This window comes from Myxocyprinus asiaticus, chromosome 23 (assembly GCF_019703515.2).
Source record: "Myxocyprinus asiaticus isolate MX2 ecotype Aquarium Trade chromosome 23, UBuf_Myxa_2, whole genome shotgun sequence".
Taxonomy (NCBI): domain Eukaryota; kingdom Metazoa; phylum Chordata; class Actinopteri; order Cypriniformes; family Catostomidae; genus Myxocyprinus; species Myxocyprinus asiaticus.
The window spans coordinates 23953008-23978823 of NC_059366.1; the positions used below are offsets into that span (position 1 = coordinate 23953008).

The 25816-nt window shown below is 44.2% G+C and overlaps 1 protein-coding gene across 8 annotated transcripts in view; it reads left to right on the top strand.

The window, feature by feature from the left end:
• Window positions 1–5650, top strand: part of LOC127414134 (KH domain-containing, RNA-binding, signal transduction-associated protein 2-like) — a 137433-nt gene extending 131783 nt beyond the window's left edge. For 7 of the 8 annotated variants that reach the window (XR_007892739.1, XR_007892740.1, XR_007892736.1 and 4 more), the window contains 2 exons: window positions 1357–1465; window positions 4171–5650. The gene's annotated coding sequence lies outside the window, so the exon portion shown is untranslated. The remainder of the gene's footprint in view (window positions 1–1356; window positions 1466–4170) is intronic. The other variant, XR_007892737.1, reaches the window with a different exon arrangement.
• Window positions 5651–25816: the final 20166 nt, after the last annotated feature.

A 25816-nucleotide genomic window follows, 5' to 3' on the forward strand; every position in this document is an offset into this window, starting at 1 on the left:
GTTTGAAATGAAAAAGCAATAGATGCACTGTTCAAATTTAAGGCAAAAGTATTTGGACACTTTCTGGTTGTCTAACTTAGCAAAGCATGTCCATAATGTGATGCACCACAACTTGGGTTACTCTGCTTGGACACTTGTGTGAGCTGACTTAAAATTATCAGCATAATTTGTTTGCAGATGCCACCTGATTTTATATTTTGTATCTAATACAATGATATCCATACATTTTAAGTGTGTCTCAAGTGTCCAAATACTTTTGGGCCACTGTATATCACTCAGAAGATTTCTGAGCTATGGTAATCAAGAGCTGTGTAAAACCAAGTTGCTGGTTATTATATAAACCTGACCTCGGCAACAACAAACGTTAGATGCCTATTTGATTAGATTACATTTTATTAACCTTTATACTGTAACTCTTCTCTAGCCCTTTGCAGATGTATTTGATAATGATTCAAAAAGACCAAAATTTAAAGAAAGCAAATGTTAACTAGGCCTTCATTTGAAATCAAACATGCCATCATGCTAATTTAACCAGTGCTCAACACAGGAACACACCACTGAATGTTAAAATGATTGTTTGGCAGCATGGGGATGAAGACATTAAATGCTGGTTTCGTAATTGAATTGCTTTGGGTTTTTTAACACAGCTGGAGAGACGACACACTATAACTATAAAAAAAGAGAAACTGACAAACTGTATTCAGCCTTTGAAATATTGAGTGTGATGAGTCTGTTGTGCCTTTCATCCTTTGAAATGTGGTCTTATTTGATTTTATTCCCTGTAATGTTGGTATTCCACTATGTCATGCCTCAGTCAAAGCCATTGTAAGGCAATTAAACAGACTTGTATGTCTCAGGCATGAAAAGGTGTGCTCATGCTCATGCCCCTTAGTACCTCCTCAGGAGGCCCTCCTCTGGAATAAAAGGGGATAATGGAAAGAGACCAGTTAATCCAGCCTCCATTACTTTTCCATAATCAATGATCAGTGCAGACAATGTGGAGATTTGAAAATAAAGCCACTAAATATTTTTCAATGAACCTTGTAGCTTCTCGTTAAGCCTGAGAATGTAATATGATATGTAATCATTACCTATTTAAGTAAACATTGATCATATTCAAGCTATTTCATTCAACTTCATGTTAGAGTTTAGTCACTAAAATTATCTCTGAGGAGGGTAAGACACAATTAAATAACAGACGGTTGCATCAGCTACTTGCACAATCCAAATGATCCCACTTACAGTATCCAGCTCTCTGCCTTTCATGTTGCCAAGAGTAGCATATCTTTTCCCAGCTTCTCCTTTAAATGGTTCCATTGGTTTAACTTCAGAAACATCTCTTCCCTGCCATTGCAGGTGCTTTCCAGTCGGTATGTGGAGCATACTAATAAAACCGAGAAGTGAGGAGGCTCTGTGTCATTTGGCTGACAAAGTGTTTACAGACTGTGCAGATGATGTATGCCAGGTAAGTAGTCTGTATGAACACATGGGAAGCTTAACTGTCTGCATCACTTCAACTTTCAATTACGGGAGCAATGCAAGTATACGACAGGATAAATTAAAATTCTGTTGCATATTGGATATCACTTATAGTTTGAGGCAAAAATATTAAAATTGGATCGTACAAAGACTGATACATTATATTTGCCTATAACAACTTGCCTAACGGGGAATACCTAAACTTTCTTCAATAAAATAGCTGCAGCTGTGTTTCAGTAGTTCAACTGGTGGCGCTAGCAATGCCAAGGTCATGTGTTTGATTCCCAGGGAACTTTCTTCTTCATTCTTAATTTAATAAACACTTCATACACTTTAGGAAGACATGCATTTGTGACTCATACTGTCTGCTCTTACAGTATGAAAATCGAAAATCATCCACCACTTGTCTCTCCTATAGCTTTTATGAGCACAGCACGTGGGAAAATAGAGTTGCGGCCATGTTTGCATAGCATCTGTTTATTTTAAAAGCTTATTTTTGGACTGATTAGAATTACAGGGGTGTAAAGGGTCCCAATGTCATTCATGCTGTTTGGCAGACACATTGCACAGATCCATCCTCATGCTGAGCTTATAGCCATGTAAGCCAGGGGCCACATTCCCAGACTGTTCAGCACCTGGTTGTGAATTTAGAGTGCACTGAGCCCTAATGTTTTCACCTATTTTCTTGTAATCAGTTTACCACTCACCCATCTCTTCATCTTTTTAATTCAAATTACAGCTGTTTTAGGCAGTTAATTCTTCTGCATTAATTCAAGGACATGGGAAGACATGACAATGACTAATTAATTTCTCTAATCTCTAATGCTTTAATGCTCAAACACGCAGTTATGCTGTTCATATTCCTGATCACTAAAGTATTGCCTACTTTGCCTCCTCTGATGGACCACCACTGTTTGGAAAGACTTAAACAAAATCAACAAATTGACAACATCTTAAACGTAAACATTTTACACATTAATAATCTTACATGTACACAGATGAATTCAAATGAGATCACCCTGTATAAATAGGTTTGGTATTTGAGAAAAAATCAAAAACACACATATACCAATCACATCAAAATCGTGATAATACCTGCTGTATGGTAAATTGGCCTATTATGAAGACAAATCAGACATAATTGATTTTAACATGAGTCTATTGGTGCTTAGTTAAAAAGATATTCTTTATTTGAGATTTATAGACAAGACTAGACATATGGTGTTATTGTCTCTTTCAGAAGATGAAAGCTGAACAGTGTTTTCACTAAAGTAGTGTTTTTTTATTGTCTTATATACCCTCACAGCCCCATCAGTAAGGCTTATCACTTAAGTACCCCTTAATTGACACAAAACCAGAAATTTGTTCCTTTTAGCTCATATAATAATGGATATCATTTAGCATTATCATCAATATTATTAGTCACTTTATACTTTATTAAACTTTAAAAAAAAAAAAAAAGAAACTATCAATACTGTTTACATTATGTTTACATTACATAATTGTTTTGTCTTTTCTTAAAAAGGAACTGAAAAAAAATCATGAGGATAGTCATGATTAGTTATCTCTCTTTTTTCTGTTTTACAGGTTTAACCCTCAGAGAGCAGAATTGCAACGATTGTTTAAAGCAATTAAATAGTACCTTTTTATTATAAACAGTAAAAAAAAAAACTACACATAACAGTAGCTGATATGCTAAACTATGTCACAACAACAGTTTTGTTGGGAAAAAAGTTGCGTATTGAATGTCACAACTTGCTAGTAACACAAAAACAAAATATGATTAAAATCTAGTTTTATATAACCAGTGGCTTCCTAAAAACATTTTCAAGAGGAACTAGAAATTACATCATCAATGTCAGTGCTTGAGTCTCTGAGGGTTAAAGGGATATTTCACCCAAAAATATCATCATTCATTGTTTGGGAAAAAGATACGATGAAAGTGAATGGTGACTGAGGCTTTTATTTTGCCTTAGATTTCCCTTTGTGTTCCATGAAAGTAAGAAATTCAAATAGGTTTGGAACAACATGAGGATAAGTACAGTAAATTATTACAGAATTTGCATTTTGGGGTAAACTATTAATTTACTGTAACAAAGCAAAACAGCAACCTAACCTAATCACTGCACAAAAGTAAAGTTTGAACAAATTACATTGCTCAAAGTTAATATTTCATTTTGACTCATTCTTGCAAAATTTTTTTTTTTTTTTTCATGCACCAAAAGCAGTGAAGATTGTATGATTGAAGAATCAATTAATGCAATCAGACTGAAATTTCAGGGGTTTGACAGTGATACAATGACACCATCTGCTTGCAGGAATACACTTGCACGCTCTTATTCTCTGCCATTATTCTAACACGATGCACTTGGCAAAGTCGGCAAAGAGATTTGTTTTGGATAGCAAAGATAATTGCAGTGTTGTAGACAACAGCATCCAACTGACAGATGTTGTCAAAGTAACAGGGCTTTCTCGAGGTCACTGCCAACATTGTTTGAAATGTATTTCAACTCACAGTATATGAGCGTCGTACTTGTGTTTGATAATGTTTGTTTGTACAGGAGCAGACATTGGTGGAAAAGCATAAAAAGTGTACTGGAATTAATGCAGAAAAGAAAACTCGATGCTCTTTGAGATGAATGGATAACCATGAAATTGTGCTTTCCTCTCTCTCTTTTCATTCCCCACTAGTGTTACTCAGAATGAAGCTCTCCCCTCCATGGTTACCACTGCCCTTCAATAGGGATGACCTTGGGAGAACATTGTTGCAGGTCACAGATGATAACTGAACACTGAGATACAGTATATGTACAGGTATCTTTGTCACTGTAAAAACCAATGTGATCTCATTAATGTTCATCGATATTTGTACATAAAGTGCAGCTCTTGCAAACATACATGTTTGGATACATTGGCTGTCTGTTAAGGAATTTTTCGGGGAGGCTGATTTGTACTGTACATCAATATTGATTAATCAAACCAATAAAAGATTGCTGTAAGTTTTATTACAGTTTTTCTCAATCACTTTGGCTCAATTCTCAAATGAGAATGTTTTTTTTTTTTTTTTTTTCAAAACAATAAGTTAAATCTCTGAACATTTAGTTTCTTGTTCACACCAGATTTGAATTTCTTATTCATTTAAGCAAATTGCATGTGTTTTGGCACATGTGTGCAAAAGAGTAAGTACAATTGTCTACAATTTGCACAATAACTAAATGCACATGGCTTGCTGATCAATTCTCAGTAAAAATGTTCATACTCTGCACAACTTATAAACATTCTTTCATCGTGTGAGCCATCACATGCAAAATGATCCATTGAATTATCAAAATCTGTCAGACATGCATGTATATTCCATAAATATTGAATCTACGACATGGAATGTTTGTGACACTTTGTAATTGTCCTAAACAAATTGTGCATTTTTCTTGATTTTCCTCATTTTCTAATGTGCTTATAGTGCTGTCTTAGGTTCATACAATTTAGTAAGACTGCAAATGTTTTGTTTGCTTGTTGTTTTTTGTTTGTTTGTTTGTTTGTTTTTACAGTAAACATCTTCATCATTCTTCCAGAGGAATAGCAGGAACAACAAGAAATTTAGAGGCATTTTATGAAAACAGATGGAAAAAGGTCTTTATTGTGGATTTTTATAATAAATGTGTTATTTCAATCATAGAGTTGCATGTCTATAGCTGCAAATGTTATGAATTCAATAGAGAAAACATCTATAGTTTTGATGTTAGTATTTAGATTTAATAAATGCATTATCAGGAAAGAATATGTTGCTTCATTATGCAGTGAAATTGAATTGTTTTGCAAAACTGAGTGTCTGTTTTGAGAGCACTGATTATAGTTTGGAGAAATTTATAAAATCGATGGAGAAAAACTGTAAATCTATGGCCAGACCAACAAGAGCAATGGGATGTCCACCAAGAAGATGGGAACTTGTAGTGTTATGTACTGTGAGGAGGAACAGTTTACTGTTTTTGACAGAACCTCCGCAGGTTTTTTCATTGTTGCATTTTTATTTTTATTTTTTTCATGGATGTCATTTTGTGGCAATTTTCTGTTCACTATATATGACTTTACATGTAATAAATGTGTAAAAATGGACATGCAAATGTGAATTTTCTGTTTACATGTAACACATTGCTACAAAAATAAATTTACTGTATACATACAAATGTGCATATCCTTTTTCTGTGTACTACATTATTGTACAGTATTGACATTTCCCAGTAAGCTTTTACCTACTGTTGAAATTGGTATCTAAAAAGCTCAGTGTGATACACAATAGCATTCAACTAGACAAAACTGACATTCATGTATAGTACAGTAAGCAGTCAGTGTCAACAAAAAATAGAACAAAAATGAAATTTGTATATAACAAACATTTCCAGGGTTGACTGCCATGGTGAAAAAACATCTAAACATTTTGACCAGTACGGCTCACACGATGACAAATAAATATATATACAGGTGCATCTCAATAAATTAGAATCTCGTGGAAAAGTTCATTTATTTCAGTAATTCAACTCAAATTGTGAAACTCGTGTATTAAATGGTCTTTGGTTCTTTTAATTGTGATGATTTTGGCTCACATTTAACAAAAACCCACCAATTCACGATCTCAAAAAATTAGAATACATCATAAGACCAATAAAAAAAAACATTTTTAGTGAATTGTTGGCCTTCTGGAAAGTATGTTCATTTACTGTATATGTACTCAATACTTGGTAGGGGCTCCTTTTGCTTTAATTACTGCCTCAATTCGGCGTGGCATGGAGGTGATCAGTTTGTGGCAATGCTGAGGTGGTATGGAAGCCCAGGTTTCTTTGACAGTGGCCTTCAGCTCATCTGCATTTTTGGTCTCTTGTTTCTCATTTTCCTCTTGACAATACCACATAGATTCTCTATGGGGTTCAGGTCTGGTGAGTTTGCTGGCCAGTCAAGCACACCAAAACCATGGTCATTTAACCAACTTTTGGTGCTTTTGGCAGTGTGGGCAGGTGCCAAATCCTGCTGGAAAATGAAATCAGCATCTTTAAAAAGCTGGTCAGCAGAAGGAAGCATGAAGTGCTCCAAAAGTTCTTGGTAAATGGGTGCAGTGACTTTGGTTTTCAAAAAACACAATGGACCAACACCAGCAGATGACATTGCACCCCAAATCATCACAGACTGTGGAAACTTAACACTGGACTTCAAGCAACTTGGGCTATAAGCTTCTCCACCCTTCCTCCAGACTCTAGGACCTTGGTTTCCAAATGAAATACAAAACTTGCTCTCATCTGAAAAGAGGACTTTGGACCACTGGGCAGCAGTCCAGTTCTTCTTCTCCTTAGCCCAGGTAAGATGCCTCTGACGTTGTCTGTGGTTCAGGAGTGGCTTAACAAGAGGAATACAACAACTGTAGCCAAATTCCTTGACACGTCTGTGTGTGGTGGCTCTTGATGCCTTGACCCCAGCCTCAGTCCATTCCTTGTGAAGTTCACCCAAATTCTTGAATCAATTTTGCTTGACAATCCTCATAAGGCTGCGGTTCTCTCGGTTGGTTGTGCATCTTTTTCTTCCACACTTTTTCCTTCCATTCAACTTTCTGTTAACATACTTGGATACAGCACTCTGTGAACAGCCAGCTTCTTTGGCAATGAATGTTTGTGGCTTACCCTCCTTGTGAAGGGTGTCAATGATTGTCTTCTGGACAACTGTCTGATCAGCAGTCTTCCCCATGATTGTGTATCCTAGTGAACCAAACTGAGAGACCATTTTGAAGGCTCAGGAAATCTTTGCAGGTGTTTTGAGTTGATTAGCTGATTGGCATGTCACCATATTCTAATTTTTTGAGATAGTGAATTGGTGGGTTTTTGTTAAATGTGAGCCAAAATCATCACAATTAAAAGAACCAAAGACTTAAACTACTTCAGTCTGTGTGCATTGAATTTATTTAATACACGAGTTTCACAATTTCAGTTGAATTATTTAAATAAATGAACTTTTCCACAACATTCTAATTTATTGAGATGCACCTGTTTTAATTTTGGTGGCATTGGCCAATTTACTGACACAATAACTAGGTTTTGAAGCATGAATTAAATGTTTTGGGTGAGTTACTAAATTTTGCATAAATGCAATAGAGTTGTGATGCCCCATAAAACAGTTGTGACAACTGCACTTACAGTTTAGAGCATGTTAAGACTGTTTAAAAAAATGAGCCAAAGCGATTGAGAAAAACTGTATTATATCTGTTTGCTGATAATTTTGCTCCCGTACACAGATGGTCTCTCCCTGATATCTATAGACAGACAGACAGACAGATGATAGATAGATAGATAGATAGATAGATAGATAGATAGATAGACAAACATTTATAAACGAATGGACTGCCCCATTCCATATAACATCTACTTATCTACAGTATGTAGAGCAATTCCATCCTCCACGTCAAAATGTATAAATGGCTAAGTCAGTCTTTAACTTCTTTAAGATGCTTTAGTAATATGGATTTCCTTGATATTCCTTGAAATTTGAAAGTCCTCTTCCCCTGTTGCATTAACCAAAACTAGCAAGTATGATGATGCACTACCATGAAACTGAGAGCTAATTGGCTTGAAATTTTACCTCTTATAATTATTGCTTATAAATGTGTAAGGAGGCAAATTTCATTTAGCCTCTATTTGGCCTTTTTCTGATGCATTTTTGGAAAATAAAAAATGTTAAATAAAAAAATATAATTTTACATTATGTGCATTATGCACGTTAGAAGGTAAATTGAATAAAGTAGCTGGTAATTTGATCACTTTACATGATATGATTTGGAGAATTACCCTCCTTTGCCTCCTCTAATGGACCACCATAGACACTTAAACAAAATCAACAAATTGATAGCATCTTAAACATAAACATTTTACATATTAACAATCTTACATGTACACAGATGAATTCGAATGAGATCACCCTGTATAAACAGGTTTTGTATTTAAAGGAATGTTCCAGGTTCAATACAAGTTAAGCTCAATTGACAGCATTTGTGGCATAATGTTGATTACCACAAAAATTAATTTAGACTCATTCCTCCATTTCTTTAAAAAAGCAAAAATCGAGGTACAGTGAGGCACTTACAATGGAAGTGAATGTGGCCAATTTTTGGAAGGTTTAAAAGCAGAAATGTGAAGCTTATAATTTTATAAAAGCTCTTGCATTAATTCTTCTGTTAAAACTTGTGTATTATTAGAGCTGTAAAGTTGTTAAAATTTTCATTTTTACAGTCATTTTAGGGTTTTAGGGTTTGTTGACATTACATTTTCATGGTAACAAAGTTGTAAAATTGGCTATATCTTCAAACAGAAAAGGTTAGTAAGTGATTTTATCACACTAAAATCATGTTTACACGAATATCCTTTTTGCTTGTGGCTATACTTTTGAAAAAGTGATTTTAATGTTTAATGTTTGCCACATTCACTTCCATTGTAAATGCCTCACTGTAACCCAGATTTTTGCTTTAGAAAAAAAAAGAAAAAAAAGGAATGAGTCAAAATTAATTATTGTGGTAATCAACATTATGCCACAAATGCATTCCGATTGAGCTTAACTTGCACTGATCCTATAACATTCCTTTAAGAGAAAATCGAAAACACACATATAGTATACAGTCATATCAAAATCATGATTGTACCTGCTGTATGGTAGATTTAACTAGAATGAAGACAAATCAGACATTGTTGATTTTATCATGAGTCTATTGATGCTTAGTTAAAAAGATATTCTTTATTTAAGATTTATAGACAAGACTAGACATATGGTGTTATTGTCTCTTTCAGCAGATGAAAGCTGAACAGTGCCTGAGGAGATTGACCTTACTCCTGGATCAGCTCATTGAAACCACTGCAGAAGGTTAAAGGACACACTGTCATTATATAAGGGATTGCTTATCATTCAATAATACCTTTCTTATAACTTGTATTACATCCGAAAATCCCCTGAATACAATGTGGTATTAAAGTGTGAAATGCCTTGTACTGTGGAACAATAGAAGGCTATGTTGACCCAAACATTTTAATTTAATTTGAATAACTGCTCAATCCATTCTCATGTTTAATGCTATGCCGAAAGATCTTGCTTTTCATATAATAATTCCTTGGTCATAGATCCTCTTTTTGCTTAATCTTTTTATCCCACCAGACAAAAAAGGACATAATTGGATTAAATGGCTGGTGTAGATATTTTGTCTGAATATGTCATCTACACTGTCGCCTTAATGACAGACACATAAAAAGACTGTATGTGAAATTGCTAAATGGGAGGGTTTAACCCTTTAACCTCGTGCGACCCCACAACCACGTGTGTGGATGTTGTATATTGACTTCGCTATACGTAAAACATAATTTAAATGAATATAAATGGGCTGAATACTGTTCACAATACACTACACTGTCATTTAAGGGTTAAACTTCTGGTGCACCGCGTCACGTGACACAACAGCATGACATCGATATACAGGAAGCGCTGCTACTGGCGCAGCTCTAACAAAAGTGCCTCTGGTAAGAAGTAAGTAGTGTCTCTAGTTCATTTGATATGCGGCTTTAAAAAAATCATCCTGGTTACTTTCGTAACCTCCGTTCCCTGATGGAGGGAATGAGATGTTGTGTCGATGTAGTGACACTAGGGGTCACTCTTGGGATCCCTTGGGAACTCTTCTGATTTTGAAAAAAGGCCATTTTTCATTTTTCAGTTTGCATGCCACTCCCCCGGACATACGGGTATAAAAGGAGCTGGCTTGCAACCACTCATTCAGGTTTTGTGCTGAGGAGCCAAGACAAGGGCCCGGCCATTTCAGCGGGTAGTTCAGTGTTGTGGCAAGAGGGACACAACGTCTCGTTCCCTCCATCAGGGAACGAAGGTTACGAAAGTAACCAGGACGTTCCCTATCTGTCACTCACTCGACGTTGTGTCGATGTGTCAATGGTCCCTATACGAAATGCCACAATAAGCTGAACTGGGTTACATGGACTGGCGGTGCAAGAAGAGCAGACCACTGTGTGCCTCGTAGCCAGCGCACCAGGCCGTCACGTAACCTCCCACAAGGCTCTGAGCGTCAAACGGTCCTTTGGGAACAAGTCGACTTGCCCAACAAATAAGGACAGGCTAGCCCAGCCATGGCCTCTTTTCCTTCCAAGGGGAAGACACCGCGGAGACACACCCCGCCCAGAGTTGGGGGGGGGGGTATTTTAAGTGGAAATACATCACATGGGGCAGTGGTAGCTCAGCAGTTAAGGCTCTGGGTTACTGATCAGAAGGTCGGGGGTTCAAGCCCCAGCACTGCCAAGATGCCACTGTTGGGCCCTTGAGCAAGGCCCTTGACCCTATCTGCTCCAGGGGTGCTGTATCATGGCTGACCCTGCACTCTGACCCCAGCCTAGCTGGGATATGTGAAAAAGAAGAATTTCACTGTATATGTGCAAATGTATAATGTGTGATAAATAAAGAAAATTATTAATTACATGGTCTTACCGAGTCTTGTCGGAAGTATGTCATGTGGAGAAGTCCCATGGTAGGTCCTACCCGAGGGGGGAGGAGTTTCTACAAACATGGTGACTGGGGGCAGAGGGGCCTCTGCCCAAGGAAGACGCAGTATACTGACAGGGAAACGATTTAGTGGACTGGGCCGGCAGCAAGTTTCTCCACAAACTTGTCTGCCACAGGGCTAAGGAGGAAAGTCATCCAGGGATCACAGCTTGTGAACATGACTGGGAGTCAAAAGTGCACATCTTCACCTCAAGGGAGGGGAAACGTGCTATGCGCAAGCGGTACACCCGGCCAGCTCTCCTGGAACTTTCCTGCTCGTACCTCACAATACACGGGACGAAACCGGCTCAACCCGGAGATTGTAGAACCTTGCAAAGGTGTTGGGTGTTGCCCAGCCCGCTGCTCTGCAGATGTTTGCCAAAGAGGCACCACTGGTCAGGGCCCAGGAGGCCGCTACCCTCCTAGTAGAGTGGGCTCATAACCCCACGGGGGCCGGCACATCCTGAGCGTGATATGCCATCACAATGGCATCAACGACCCAGTGGGCGATCCTCTGTTTGGAGACAGCGCTTCCTTTCCGCTGTCCACCAAAGCAGACAAAGAGCTGCTTGGAGCTTCTAAAGCTCTGCATGCGATCCAAATAGATGCGTAAAGCACGCACCGGACACAGCGACGCCAAGGCTGGGTCTGCCTCCTCCTGGGGCAGCGCTTGCAGGTTCACCACCTGATCCCTAAAAGGGGTCGTGGGATCCTTGGGTACATAGCCCGGTCGGGGTCTCAGGATCACGTGAGAGTAACCTGGACCAAAATCCAGGCACGATTCGCTGACAGAGAATGCCTGCAGGTCCCCTACCCTCTTGATGGAAGTGAGCGCAGTCAGGAGGGCAGTCTTCAAAGAGAGTGCCTTAAGCTCAACTGACTCCAGAGGCTCAAAGGAAGCTCCCTGTAGACCCCGAAGGACTGCAGAGAGGTCCCACGAGGGGATGAGGTGTGGTCTGGAGGGATTCAACCTCCTAGCACCTCTAAGGAACCTGATGATCAAGTCGTGCTTCGAAATGTGCCGAAATGGCAGCTACATACACCTTTAAGGTGGAGGGGGACAGCCGCCCCTCAAGCCTCTCCTGCAGGAAGAAAAGCACCGATCCGACTGCGCATCTCTGGGGGTCTTCGCGTCGGGAAGAACACCACTTAGTGAACAGATGCCACTTCAAGGCATACAGGCGCCTCGTAGAGGGAGCCCTAGCCTGAGTGATCGTGTCTACCACCGCGGGTGGTAGGACACTTAGGTCTTCCGCGTCCCGTCCAAGGGCCAGACATGGAGATACCAGAGGTCTGGTCGCGGGTGCCAGATGGTGCCCTGTCCCTGAGAAAGAAGGTCCTTCCTCTGGGGAATTCACCAGGGGGGGCTGTCGCGAGGAGCGTGAGGTCCGACATCCACATATGGGTGGGCCAGTAGGGTGCTACTAGAATGACCTGCTCCTCATCCTCCCTGACCTTGCACAGGGTCTGCTCACTGGGGGAAATGCATATTTGCGTAATCCCAGGGGCCAGCTGTGTGCCAGCGCATCTATACCGAGGGGTGCCTCGGTCAGGGCGTACCAAAGCGGGCAGTGGGAGGATTCCCGGGACAGGGTCTACCTGTGCTCGTCCAAATCGACTCCAAATCAGCTGGACTACCTGGGGTGGAGTCTCCACTTTCCCCTGAGTGTAGCCTGTCATGACAGCACGTCCACCGCGGTGTTGAGGTCACCCGGTTTGTGAGGTGTCCCGTCATCGAGACCGAGTCCAACTCCAAGCCGAGAAAAGAGATGCTCTGATCCGGGGAGAGCTTGCTCTTTTCCCAGTTGATCCGAAGCCCCAGCCGGCTGAGGTGCGTGAGCACCAGGTCTCTGTGCACACACAACACATCCCGAGAGTGAGCTAGGATTAGCCAGTCGTTGAGATAGTTGAGGATACGGACGCCCACTTCCCGTAGCGAATCGACTCCAGATCAGCTGGAGCACCTGAGGGTGGAGTCTCCACTCTCCCCTGAGGGTAACCTGCTGTGACAGCATGTCCGCTGCAGTGTTGAGGTCACCCGGGATGTGAGTGGCTTGCAACGACTTCGAGACCGAGTCCAACTCCAAGCCGAGAAAAGAGATGCTCTGAACCGGGGAGAGCTTGCTCTTTTCCCAGTTGATCCGAAGCCCCAGCCGGCTGAGGTGCGTGAGCACCAGGTCTCTGTGCGCACACAACACATCCCGAGAGTGAGCTAGGATTAGACAGTCGTTGAGATAGTTGAGGATGCGGACGCCCACTTCCCTTAGCGGGGCAAGGGCTGCCTCTGTGACCTTCGTGAAGACGCGAGGGGACAAAGACAGGCTGAAGGGGAGGACCTTGTACTGGTACGCACGGCCCTTGAAAGCAAACCACAGGAAGGGTCTGTATCGAGGTAAAACCGAGATGTGGAAGTACGCGTCCTTCAGGTCTACCACTGCGAACCAATCTTTATGCCGGATGCTCGCTAGAATGCGTTTTTGCATCAATATCTTGAACGGGAGTCTGTGCAAAGCCCGCTTCAGTACTCGCAGGTCCAAGATTGGCTGCAACCCACCGCCTTTCTTTGGTACGATGAAGTAGAGGCTGTAAAACCCTTTCTTCATCTCGGCCGGAGGGACAGGCTTTATCACACCCTTCCACAGAATCATATGAGTGAATGAGTGGTTGCACGCCAGCTCCTTTTATATCCGTATGTCCGGGGGAGCGGCATGCAAATACCACTCGCTAATTTTCATTGGCCTTTTATCAAAGACTAGAGGTGTCTCGGGCTCCCAAGAGTGACCCCTAGTGTCACTACATTAACACAACAGCGAGTGAGTGACAGATAAGGAACGTCTCAAAAACATGAATAACCAACACTCCTGGACACATAATAAACTATTTGCTGGAAAAAAAATCTTTCTATAGCTTGGTATTACTTAATATTTCACAACCTAGTCCCGCTGCTCACATATGTGGACATAAATTTGTATGAAAACTATTTGCTCTAGAATGTTTTTTTTTGTTTGTTTGTTTTTTGGCTTGTTTATTAGATCCTACTAGTTACAAATCAAAAAGGGAAATGCACTCAGCAGTCATGTAGGTTCTCAGGAAGTTAAAGACAGTTCAGTCTTGATAAATCTTGAAGGATTAAACATGGTAATGTGGGTACAACCACCAAGACTTGTGCAATTCTGCTGCTCTGAAGAGCCATATACTGTATGCCGAGTGTATACAGTACTAGCTAAGTGTGAATGCACCAGCTTGGCCGAATGGCGTAACGCTAATGAATAAAATCACCATGTGTCTGGGCCAGTTTGGCCGAATGGCCTGAATGGCTATTGACCAGACTCATAATGTGTACTTGGACCAGGAAAGCCCAGAGCTTATTTAACTAGTGACTTAGGTAAGCTATGTGTGTATTTATTTAAACTAATGACCTAAGATAACTATGTGTGCCAGGCCAAATATGGCTAAGGCTTACCTTGTTAAAGATCGCTATGTGACACTTAGTGTCACGTGGTCTGAAGCCCTTATACAATCACGGCAATTTATTGGCTGATGGTGCTTAACCAATGCCCCCCAGCGAGTTTCATAACGGGTTCCATAAAGGCCCTCGCTTTCATGCCATTGAGTCAGATTTTCTGCAAAAGGCACAAGCCTATGCAGCTGCTAGATTATGGCCAGCTACGCAGCGTCTCATTCCCCTCAGGGAACCAATGTTACGTACGTAACCGAGACGTTCCCTTTCGGAGAACTCAAGCTGCGTATGATCGCTATGGGAATGAATACATTCACACCATGCAAACAGTAGCTGCCAACTGTCTAAGCCCATGTGGTAAGCATATAGCAGCACACAAGCAAGCTAAAGCATCTGATTAAAAAATATATTATGTTCCAACAGAGAGAACCTGGGAAGCAGGAGTCAATCCCTTGTCCAGGTTATAAAATCTAACAAATGTATGTGGAGAGTACCACCATGCCATCATACAAATGTCATCCAAGGCCGCACCTCTAGCCAAAGCCCATGAGGATGCCATGTTCCTCGTAGAATGGGTTTGAATACCCGAAGGTGAAGATAAACTGCGTGCTGCTAAGCAACCAAAATTGCATCAATAAGCCAATGAGACAGTCTTTGCTTGGACACAGAAACACCTCTGTTGCAGCCACCAAAGCACACAAACAACTGTTCTGACTTATGCCACTAGCTTTGTGCGGTCAACATAAACTCGCAGCTCCCAAACTGGGCCAAGCATATGTAACCTTTCAAGCTCCTCCGACTCAAATTGAGGAAGAGAGAATGCCTGAAACTTAATGGTCTGTCAGCGAAACAACGTAGAAATAACCTTGGGCAAATAGCCCAAATGAGGTCTTAACACAAACTTTGAATACCCTGGTGTAAAATCCACACACAAAGGATTGACCAACAGGGCATGCAAATCACCAACTCTCTGAAACGATGCCAATGCCACTAGCAGTGCCATCTTGAGAGTCAAAAACTCATCAATAACTGTTGTCAAGGGCTCAAATGTAGCACCCGAGAGTGCCTCTAAAACAACAGAGAAATCCCATAAAGGAACATGGACGGGATGAAAAGGTTTAAGCCTGTGTACCCCATGCATAAAGCGAGAGACAAGAGAATGTCTACCGACAGAGACTCCACTGATAATCACATGTTTAAGCACTGCCGGGGCAACCCCGGCCCCAAAACACTCCTTCAAAAATTGCACTGTACCAACAGAGCAGTGAACTGGATTTTCGCGCTGTACACCAAGAAGCAAAAATACACCACTTATTCATATATAGCCTCCTCACTGATGGAGCTCTACCATTTAGAATGGTATCAACCACAGTGGGGGATAACCCATCATTCAAAAAAGTGCCCCATTGAGGGGCCACACCCATAACTTCCACAAGTCCAGCTGGGGGTTCCAAATGCTGTTAGTTCTGACTGGAATCTTTAAGGCGTCTTTCCCAGGCGAGAGACCAGAGTCAAAAACCATACTTGAGATGGCCAATATGGCACCACTAACAGAAGCTGAACCTGATCCTCCCGAATCGTCTGCAGAACTGCGTGCAACAGACTGATATGTGGAAATGCGTAAAAACACGTTCTCTCTGTGGCTGGTTGAATGGGATTTAATCATGTTTCTGCCTTTATTATATTCAGGCATAAATGATGAGTGCCCTGAAAGGCATTTACAGCAGGGACGCTAACAGAATATACCTTTTCCCAGGTATTTTGAACAAAGTGCTTTTGCACACCAGATAGAAAATTTAGTTGTGAATGCTCAACATAATTTCTTTTTTGTTTTTGTTTTTTTACGTTATTCACGTGATACATGTTGGGGGGGGGTGAGAGTTTGCTAACCTCGATTCTAAGAAAGATAGTCCTTTGTCTATCACCTTCACAAACAAAAGTATCATTTTGACCAACTCGTTCCCCAGCGTGAGCTGCGGGAAAGGGAAAGTCCAAACAGAGCTGGTGAACTCAAAGGCATTCCTTAACGCGATGCACTTGGTCTGAAAAGAGCGACATCATGCCACCATCGAAAAATCGAGAAGAGATAGCAGTGCGCATTTCTTTTCTCGCCAGAACGCCCGCGTGATCCACGAAATGGACGAAAGAAGAAAAAACAAATAACTAGATCAAATACCTTGCATCTCCTGATAAAATCCAGTGAGAATAATGGCACCGATGAAGCACTCTGCGCGTTGGTTCACCATCACTCAGTTGGGGAATATCCTTTTTTTCCAGCCCCCTCATTCTGCGACCAGGCTCACCGGTCCACGCATGATCCTCTTTGCCACGAATAGCGCTTTGAACGGGGAGTGAAAAATGAGAGAGGCTGAGGCCGTTCCTCCATTGCCTTATCTTTAATTGCATTCTCCCAGAACGACACAAAAAAAGGCAATAGGGACATAGGGGCCCATTTTGCTTCCTTACCTTCCAACGACGAATTCTCTCATACAGCGTTTTTTAATGACCGACGGCTCACGACGCACATGGTCTCTCGCACGTTTTGTTCGTCAGAAAATAGCCGCCGAGCTAGGCCCCAGAGCATGTCCGACTAGACTCACGCTTTTGCTCAGGGAGAGGGCAACAAACACGAGGAGGATTCCGGTGTCAGTTCGCACTCCTATCTTCTCAGACACAAAGCCGAAATCCCAAATGGCTTTAGCACACAGAGCTCCTAATCTGGAGGTCGTAGAACTGGAACAAGTGGGGATAACACCTCATGGTGAGAAATTGCGAGCCTCGATGAAGCGCCATTGTTCTCGTCGGTCCCTTGTAATATTTGGGGAAAAAATCACATAGACATTGCTCTGAAATTTACGCTATGTCAACGATGTCCTTACATATTTGCCACACAATAGGGAGAAAAATAATCCTCGCTTTGACTTGAGTCGCTAGAAACAAACACGTGCTTAGACAATTCACGCACTGAAGAACAGAAAATCTGACTTGATGGCGCAAAAGTGAGTGCCTTTATGGAGCACGTGACATAGCTCCCAGGGGGGCATCGCTTAAGCGCCATCATCCAATAAATTGGCATGATTGTATAAGGGCTTCAGACCACATGACACTCGGACGGTGTCCCATAACAATCATACACAGCTCGAGTTCTCCGAAAGGGAACTGAGAAATTTAAATTTTAAACAAAGAAAGAGAATGCAAGTTTGATTGGCTAACTCATTACATGTCAAAGGACCAATCAGCATACACCGTGCAGTGGTTTGGCTTAACTCATCACATGTGAATGAGCCGATTGGCTAACTGATTACAATTTAAAAGAACCTATCAGCTTGCTCCATGTAGAGTTTCATGACTGACCTTCAAGTCATTTAAACCAAAAACAAAAGTTCTGTCATTATTTTTTCATACTCAAGTTGTTCCAAACCTGTGTGACTTTCTTTCATGGGACACAAAAGGAGAATGTTAAGGACTGACAGACTCAGCCCCATTTACTTTCATTATTTCATTATCTCATGTGTTCCATGGAAGAAAGTCATACAGGTTTTGAATAACATGAGGGTGAATATAAGATGACAGAATTGTCATTTTTGGGTGAACGAACCCTTCAAATCTAGGTTGATATACAACCACTTGCAACCAACTACTGTACTTAAAATATAGTTAAATATTGTTATGCCACACAAACATTTGTTTGTTTCACTTGTATTTTTCTGGGAACCAGCTTGTTTTTGTGCCACTTTTTGCCACTATGACATCTGTGAGCTAATGACTCAGTTAGCTCTGCATATGTTACTGCAAGCAGTGTCAATATACAACACATATTATTCATCAGAACCTGTGCTTTCAGAGCTTCACTCACACACAATAAAACAAATCATAGAAGAACTGCATACAACGACCTACTCTCATGTTGAATATATTGAAAGAGCATATGCTCCTCTGTTTTAAAATGGAAAAATCCAAAACCAAAATTTTAAGATCATTAAGACATACACCCTTTAGTACTTGTGTAGAGCATTTTTCTCTCTGCAATGAAAATTTAAACACATCATATCATATTATTCTAAGTGGCATTTTAACAAACAACTTTTCGAATGAGGGCATGTGGTTTCCCTGTTTAACAATGTTTGTGGATGTAGCCCTAAAACCAACCAATTGTATAATTTCAAGACTTTTGCACTGACAGTATCTACATGGAAACACACTTGTGCATAACAGCTATCATTGTAACTTTTCAATCAATTTTTTTACAATCTATTGTAAAGTAAAATCTTTTATTTTATTTATTTATTTATTTATTTTTACAATTTGGAAAGTATGCGGCCTGTAACTGGAGTTTTATAATCACTCTGAAATACTTTCAGTTATATACTGTTAGAGAGAATTCAAGGAAATGCTTTATTTTGCACAATTAGCAAACCGAGTAGATAACATATCCTAATAATAATAATAACTGCAATAACTGTGGAAATGTTCAATAGCTTTTTTATATCCAAGAATTTAGTGCTATACAGAAACTGACTTTCAAAAATCAACCTACCCTGAGAAATATTCACTGATGTAAAATGTGTGACTACTAGTCCCGGTCTCCCTTGTATTTAGAAATGAATATTAACTTACATGAATAAATGCTGTAAAAGTATATTATACTTTTTGCACTTCTGAACAACGATGTTACCATGCAAAGATATTAAATAATTGTACACAATAAATATATCCACACAAAGTGTGTGAATGAACTTCTTGGGACAAAATTTTTTTGAAAACAATGAACTTCATAGTATTTTGAAAAACGTCCTGGTTACTTTCGTAACCTCCGTTCCCTGATGGAGGCAACGAGATGTTGTGACGATGTAGTGACACTAGGGGTCACTCTTGGAATCCCCAAACACCTCTGCTTTTTTTGAAAAAAGGCCAATGAGAATTGGCGAGTGGAATTTGCATGCCACTCCCCGGACATACAGGTATAAAAGGAGCTGGTATGCAACCACTCATTCAGGTTTTGTGCTGAGGAGCCGAGACTAGGTCCCGGCCATTTCAGCGGGTAGTTCAGCGTTGTGGCAAGAGGGACACAACGTCTCATTCCCTCCATCAGGGAACGGCGGTTACGAAAGTAACCAGGATGTTCCCTATCTGTCACTCACTCGACATTGTGTCGATGTAGTGACACTAGGGGTCCCTATACAAAATGCCACAACTAGCTGAACTGTGTTGCGTGAACTGGCGGTGTGTGACGGGCAGACTGCTGTGTGCCTCGTAGCCAGTGCACCAGGCCGTCACATAACCTCCCCCAACGCTCTTATAAGCGTCGAACGATCCATCAGGAACAAGTCAACTGCCCAACTATAGGGACAGGCTAGCCCAGCTGAGGCCTCTTTTCCCTCTCTTTTCTCTCCAAAAAGAGTGGAATTTGTTAACTGACTGGGAGCCATAAGTGTCTGCATCGGGGGGTCTTCCCTCCCAAGGGGAAGACACTGTGGAGACCACACCCCGCCCAAAAAGGGTGGGGGGGGTATTTTGAGTGGAATGCGTCACATGGTCTTACCGAGTCTTGTCGGAAGTATGTCATGTGGAGAGGTCCCATGGTAGGTCCTACCCAAAGGGGGAGGAGTTTCTACAGAGCATGGCAGCACAGTTGAAGATGCAGTTTGCTGTCAGGGAAACAATTTTGTGTCAGATATCACATGGGGTCTCCTTCGGGGAACCAGCACATGTGGAGCACCTACCTCAGTACAGGGGCTCATTAGCACGCTTACTGGGCCGGTCTGCGAGTTTCTCCGCAAACTCATCTGCCAGAGGGCTAAGGAGGAAAGTCATCCAGGGATCACAGTCTGTGAACATGACTGGGAGTCAAGAGCGCACATCTTCACCTCAAGGGAGGGGAAAGGCGCTATGCGAAAGCGGTACACCCGGCCAGTTTTCCCGGAACTTACCTGCTCGTGCCTGCCAATACACAGGACGAGACCAGATCAACCCAGAGATTGTAGAACCTTGCAAAGGTGTTGGGTGTTGCCCAGCCCACTGCTCTGCAGATGTCTGCCAAAGAGGCGCCACTGGCCAGGGCCCAGGAGGCTGCCACACTCCTGGTGGAGTGGGCTCATAACCCCGCAGGGGGTGGCACGTCCTGAGCCTGATATGCCGTCGTGATGGCGTCGATGACCCAGTAGGCGATCCTCTGTTTGGAGGCAGCGCTTCCTTTTCGCTGTCCACCAAAGCAAACAAAGAGCTGCTCAGAGCTTCTAAGGCTCTGCGTGTGATCCAAATAGATGCATAAAGTTCACACCGGACACAGCAACGCCAAGGCTGGGTCTGCCTCCTCCTGGGGCAGCGCTTGCAGGTTCACCACCTGATCCCTAAAAGGAGCCGTGGGAACCTTGGGCACGTGAGAGTAACCCGGACCAAACTCCAGGCACGATTCACTGACAGAGAATGCCTGCAGGTCCCCTACCCTTTTGATGGAAGTGAGTGCAGTCAGGAGGGCAGTCTTCAAAGAGAGTGCCTTAAGCTTAGCTGACTCCAAGGGCTCAAAGGGAGCTCCCTGTAGACCCCAAAGGACTACGGAGAGGTCCCATGAGGGGACGAGGCACGGTCTGGAGGGATTCAACATCCTAGTGTCTCTCAGGAACCTGATGATCAAGTCGTGCTTCCCCAAATACTTACCATCTACTGCATCGTGATATGCCGAAATAGCGGCTACATACACCTTCAGGGTGGAGGGGGACAGCCACCCCTCCAGCCTCTCCTGCAGGAAGGAAAGCATTGATCCAACTGCGCATCTCTGGGGGTCTTTGCGTCAAGAAGGACACCACTTAGCGAACAGACGCCACTTCAAGGCATACAGGCACCTCGTAGAGGGAGCCTTAGCCTGAGTGATCGTGTCTACCACTGTGGGTGGTAGGCCTCTTAGGTCTTCCCTGTCCCATCCAGGGGCCAGACGTGGAGATACCAGAGGTCTGGTTGTGGGTGCCAGATGGTGCCCCATCCCTGAGAAAGAAGGTCCTTCCTCAGGGGAATTCGCCAGGGGGAGCTGTCGCGAGGAGCATGAGATCTGAGAACCACGTCTGGGTGGGCCAGTAGGGTGCTACTAGGATGACCTGCTCCTCGTCCTCCCTGACCTTGCACAGGGTCTGTGCAAGTAAGCTCACTGGGGGAAATGTGTATTTGCATAGTCCAGGGGGCCAGCTGTGTGCAAGTGCATCTATACCGAGGGGTGCCTCGGTCAGGGCATACCAAAGTGGGCAGTGGGAGGATTCCCAGGAAGCAAACAGGTCTACCTGTGCTCGACCGAATCGACTCCAAATCAGCTGGACCACCTGAGGGTGGAGTCTCCACTCTCCCCTGAGGGTAACCTGACATGACAGCATGTCTGCTGCGGTGTTGAGCTCGCCCGGGATGTGAGTGGCTTGTAGCGACTTGAGGTGCTGATCCACCTCAGAGGAGGAGATGGCAGGCAAGTTGTGACATGCATTGGGAGCGTAGACCTTGGCAGTTGATGTACGCTACTGATACTGTGTTGTCCATCCAGACCAACATGTGCTTGCCCTGGATCAACAGCCGAAACCTCCACAGGGCGAGCAGTACTGCCAACAACTCTAGGCAGTTGATGTGCCAACACAGCCGCAGGCCAGTCCAGGAGCTGGCAGCTGTGTGCCCATTGCATACGGCGCCCCAGCCCATCTTGGAGGTGTCTTTTGTAACCACGACACGCATGGAGACCTGCTCTAGGGGAACCACTGCCCGCAGAAATGCAAGGTCGGTCCAAGGGCTGAAGAGGTGGTGACAGATCAGCGTGAAGGCCACGCGATGTGTCCCGCAGTGCCATGCCCCTCTCGGGACTCGAATCTGAGGCCAGTGCTGAAGCGGTCTCATATGCATCAACCCGAGCGGTGTGGCCGCCGCTGAGGATGCCATATGCCCCAGGAGCCTCTGAAAAAGTTTCAGTGAAACCACTGCACTCCGTCTGAACACCTTCAGACAGTTCAGAACCGACTGTGCGTGCTTGTTCGTGAGGCACTCTGTCATCGAGACTGAGTCCAACTCCAGACCGAGAAAAGAGATGCTCTGAACCGGGGAGAGCTTGCTCTTTTCCCAGTTGACCCAAAGCCACAGTTGGCTGAGGTGTCGGAGCACGTGGTTCCTGTGTGTGCACAGCAACTCTCGAGAGTGAGATAGGATTAGCTAGGATTGAGGATGCGGATGCCCACTTCCCTTAGTTGGTCATGGGCAGCCTCTACGACCTTTGTGAACACACGAGGGGACAGGGACAGGCCGAAGGGGAGGACCTTGTACTGGTACGCCTGGCCTTCAAAGGCAAACCGCAGGAAGGGTCTGTGTCGAGGTAAGACCGAGACGTGAAAGTACGCGTCCTTCAGATCTACCACTGCAAACCAATCTTGATGCCGGACGCTCGCTAGAATGCGTTTTTGTGTCAGCATCTTGAACGGAGTCTGTGCAAAGCCCGGTTCAGTACTCGCAGGTCCAGGATTGGTCGCAACCCACCGCCTTTCTTCGGTACAATGAAGTAAGGGCTGTAGAACCCTTTCTTCATCTTGACTGGAGGGACAGGCTCTATCGCACCCTTGCGCAGAAGGGTAGCGATCTCCACACGCAAGGTAGCGGCGTTCTCGCTCTGCACTGAGGTGAAGCGGATGCCGCTGAACCTGGGCGGGTGCCTGGTGAACTGAATCGCTTAGCCGAGTCAGATGGTCCGGGTCAGCCACCGCGATGGTTTGGAAAGCACGAGCCACGCGTCCAAACACCGGGCGAGGGGGACCAAGGGAATAATCACGTTGGATGTACCGGCAGGTGGGGCCTCGCGGCGGGGCGGAGCTCGAGGTGTCACGTCGAGGGGATTCGAGCCCTGTGGTCTTGCTGAGTCCAGGGACACCAAAGCACTTACCTGGCTCCTGCCGCCCACCATAAGATTGGCCGAGGAGGGGGGAGGAGGAGTCTCGTCCCTGTAGTCCACCAGACTCAACCCCGTGTGGGCGTGTTTGTGCCACAGCTGGGCGCACAGGGGCAGGGGGACTGCCGCTGGGGCGCCATATCTGAAAAGATAGGATGGTGGACGGTGGTCATGACGACGGCCGTACACACCGAACATGTGACCCAGGGAACAAGAAAACCGCTCTTTTGTTGAATTTTTGGGTACCACAGCCTCTTGGACATGCGGTGAAATTAAATGAAAACGAAACAAAAGAATCGCCTCCCGGACCTCCACCGGGGGATGGAGTGGTCTGCTCACCAGCTCCAGAGAAGCAGGTCTCCTTGCCCCTGGGTCACCTGTCTCAAGGGCACTTTGAAGCCTTCCTCGGGTTCTTGGCGGCCGGCTGTGAGACGATTGGCGTCTTTTTCCTGCGCTGGGCTCCACGCCAGGGCCGGGCCACGGGGGCAGGCTGCGGCAAAGCTGGTGTTGTAGTTGCAGGAGGATGCCCTTGGCAACAAGCAGACGGGGTGCGGGGTCTTGAGCCACGCCGGGGCAGGATGTGCTGTATGTTCTCCATCTGCTGCTTCACCGCCGAGAAATGCCGGGTAAAGTCCTCGACGGTGTCGCCGAATAGGCCAACCTTGGAGATGGGGGCGTCAAGGAACCGTGCCTTGTCAGCTTCATGCATCTCAACCAAGTTGAGCCAAAGTTGGCGCTCCTGGACCACCAGGGTGGACATTGCCTGCCCGAGAGACCGTGCAGTGACCTTCATCGCCCGGAGAGCGAGGTTGGTCGCCGAGCACAGTTCCTTCATCAATCCCAGGTCAGAACTACCCTCGTGCAGTTCTTTTAGCGCCTTGGCTTGGTGTACTTGCAGGAGAGCCATGGCATGCAGGGCGGAGGCGGCTTGTCCAGTGGCACCGTAGGCTGTAGCCATTAGGGACAACGTAAACCTACAGGCCCTGGACGGGAGTTTCAGGCGCCCATGCCAGGTGGCAGTGATCTACGGACACAGGTGCACCGCAAGCGCCTTATCCACCTGGCTGCTCCGCCATCGAGGGTAGTGAGAGTGGGGGAGCTGAAAGACCAGGACCAGGCAGTAAAAGGTGCCTCCCACGATCCTGTCAGCTCCTCATGCACTTCCGGGAAGAAAGGAACGGGGGCGGGGCATGGCCGTGGGCGGCGTCCCGAGCCCAAGAACCAATCGTTGAGCTGCGAGGGTTCGGGGGAGAGCGGAGAGTTTCACTCTAGCCCAACGCTTGCGGCCCCAAATCGCCCCCAGTGCTATCCGGCACGGCCTCATACCTGTAGGTAGAAGGACCGAGGCAGGGAGCTGCTGGGGTGGCTTGCTTTCTTACGAATGCAAGCCATGACCGCAACGTTACAAGACCCGTCCACAAACGATGTCTCCGCATGGGCAGCGCCCAGACACGAAAGACAGCGATCATGGCCATCAGAAGCGGAGAGCTAGCGACCGCAACCAGGAATAACACACAGACGGAAAGGCATCTTTAAAAAGACGTTCCGTGTGTGCCGCTCTTTTAGAAAGAAAATATATTCTCTTTTTTTTATTTTTTTTATATACTCTTTTAGTTGTTTCTGCTGAAGTGCCCAGGGGCGTTCTCTGCACTCCACGGGTGCAGAGGGGGAGAAGCCACTGAAATGCGGCGTAGAATCCAGCAGATGAGGTGAATGAACTTTGCGGATGAATTCAGCTTCAATAAATAGAACCGCTCGGCTCCGAAGAGAAAATCTGAATGAGTGGTTGCATACCAGCTCCTTTTATACCCGTATGTCCGGGGGAGTGGCATGCAAATTCCACTCGCCTATTCTCATTGGCCTTTTTTCAAAAAAAGCAGAGGTGTTTGGGGCTCCTAAGAGTGACCCTTAGTGTCACTACAGTGACACAACGTCGAGTGAGTGACAGATAGGGAACTTAATTGTGTTTGTTCTGTGAATGACTGATGAAACAATACAGAATGACTTGATTATACATTTCTTAATCTGACATTTGGCATATAGTGTGAACATTGCACATTTCATGTTAAATGCATTTTCTATTAGTTAAATAACATAATATATTTAGCATAAATACTCTTCAAGCTAAGCTGACCAGACTGTAACTCCTCTCACACCAATGCCAGCATACACTGTGAGTTTGAGTGTGCCATCATTAAAGTATGCAGCAGACCCTGGTGTGACTTTAAATGACGTTAATAAATGGTGTGTAGAGCAGTGCCAAGCAAAAGCATGTCCCTTCATTAGGCAGCTAGGCCTACTGCTGACACAAGGGCCAGATGTGACAGGGGTTGTTGTCAGACCTGTCCCCAGCAGCAGAGAGGGGGACAGGAACACAAGCCACTGTTTTACACTGCATCTGAGGGCCATCTCTT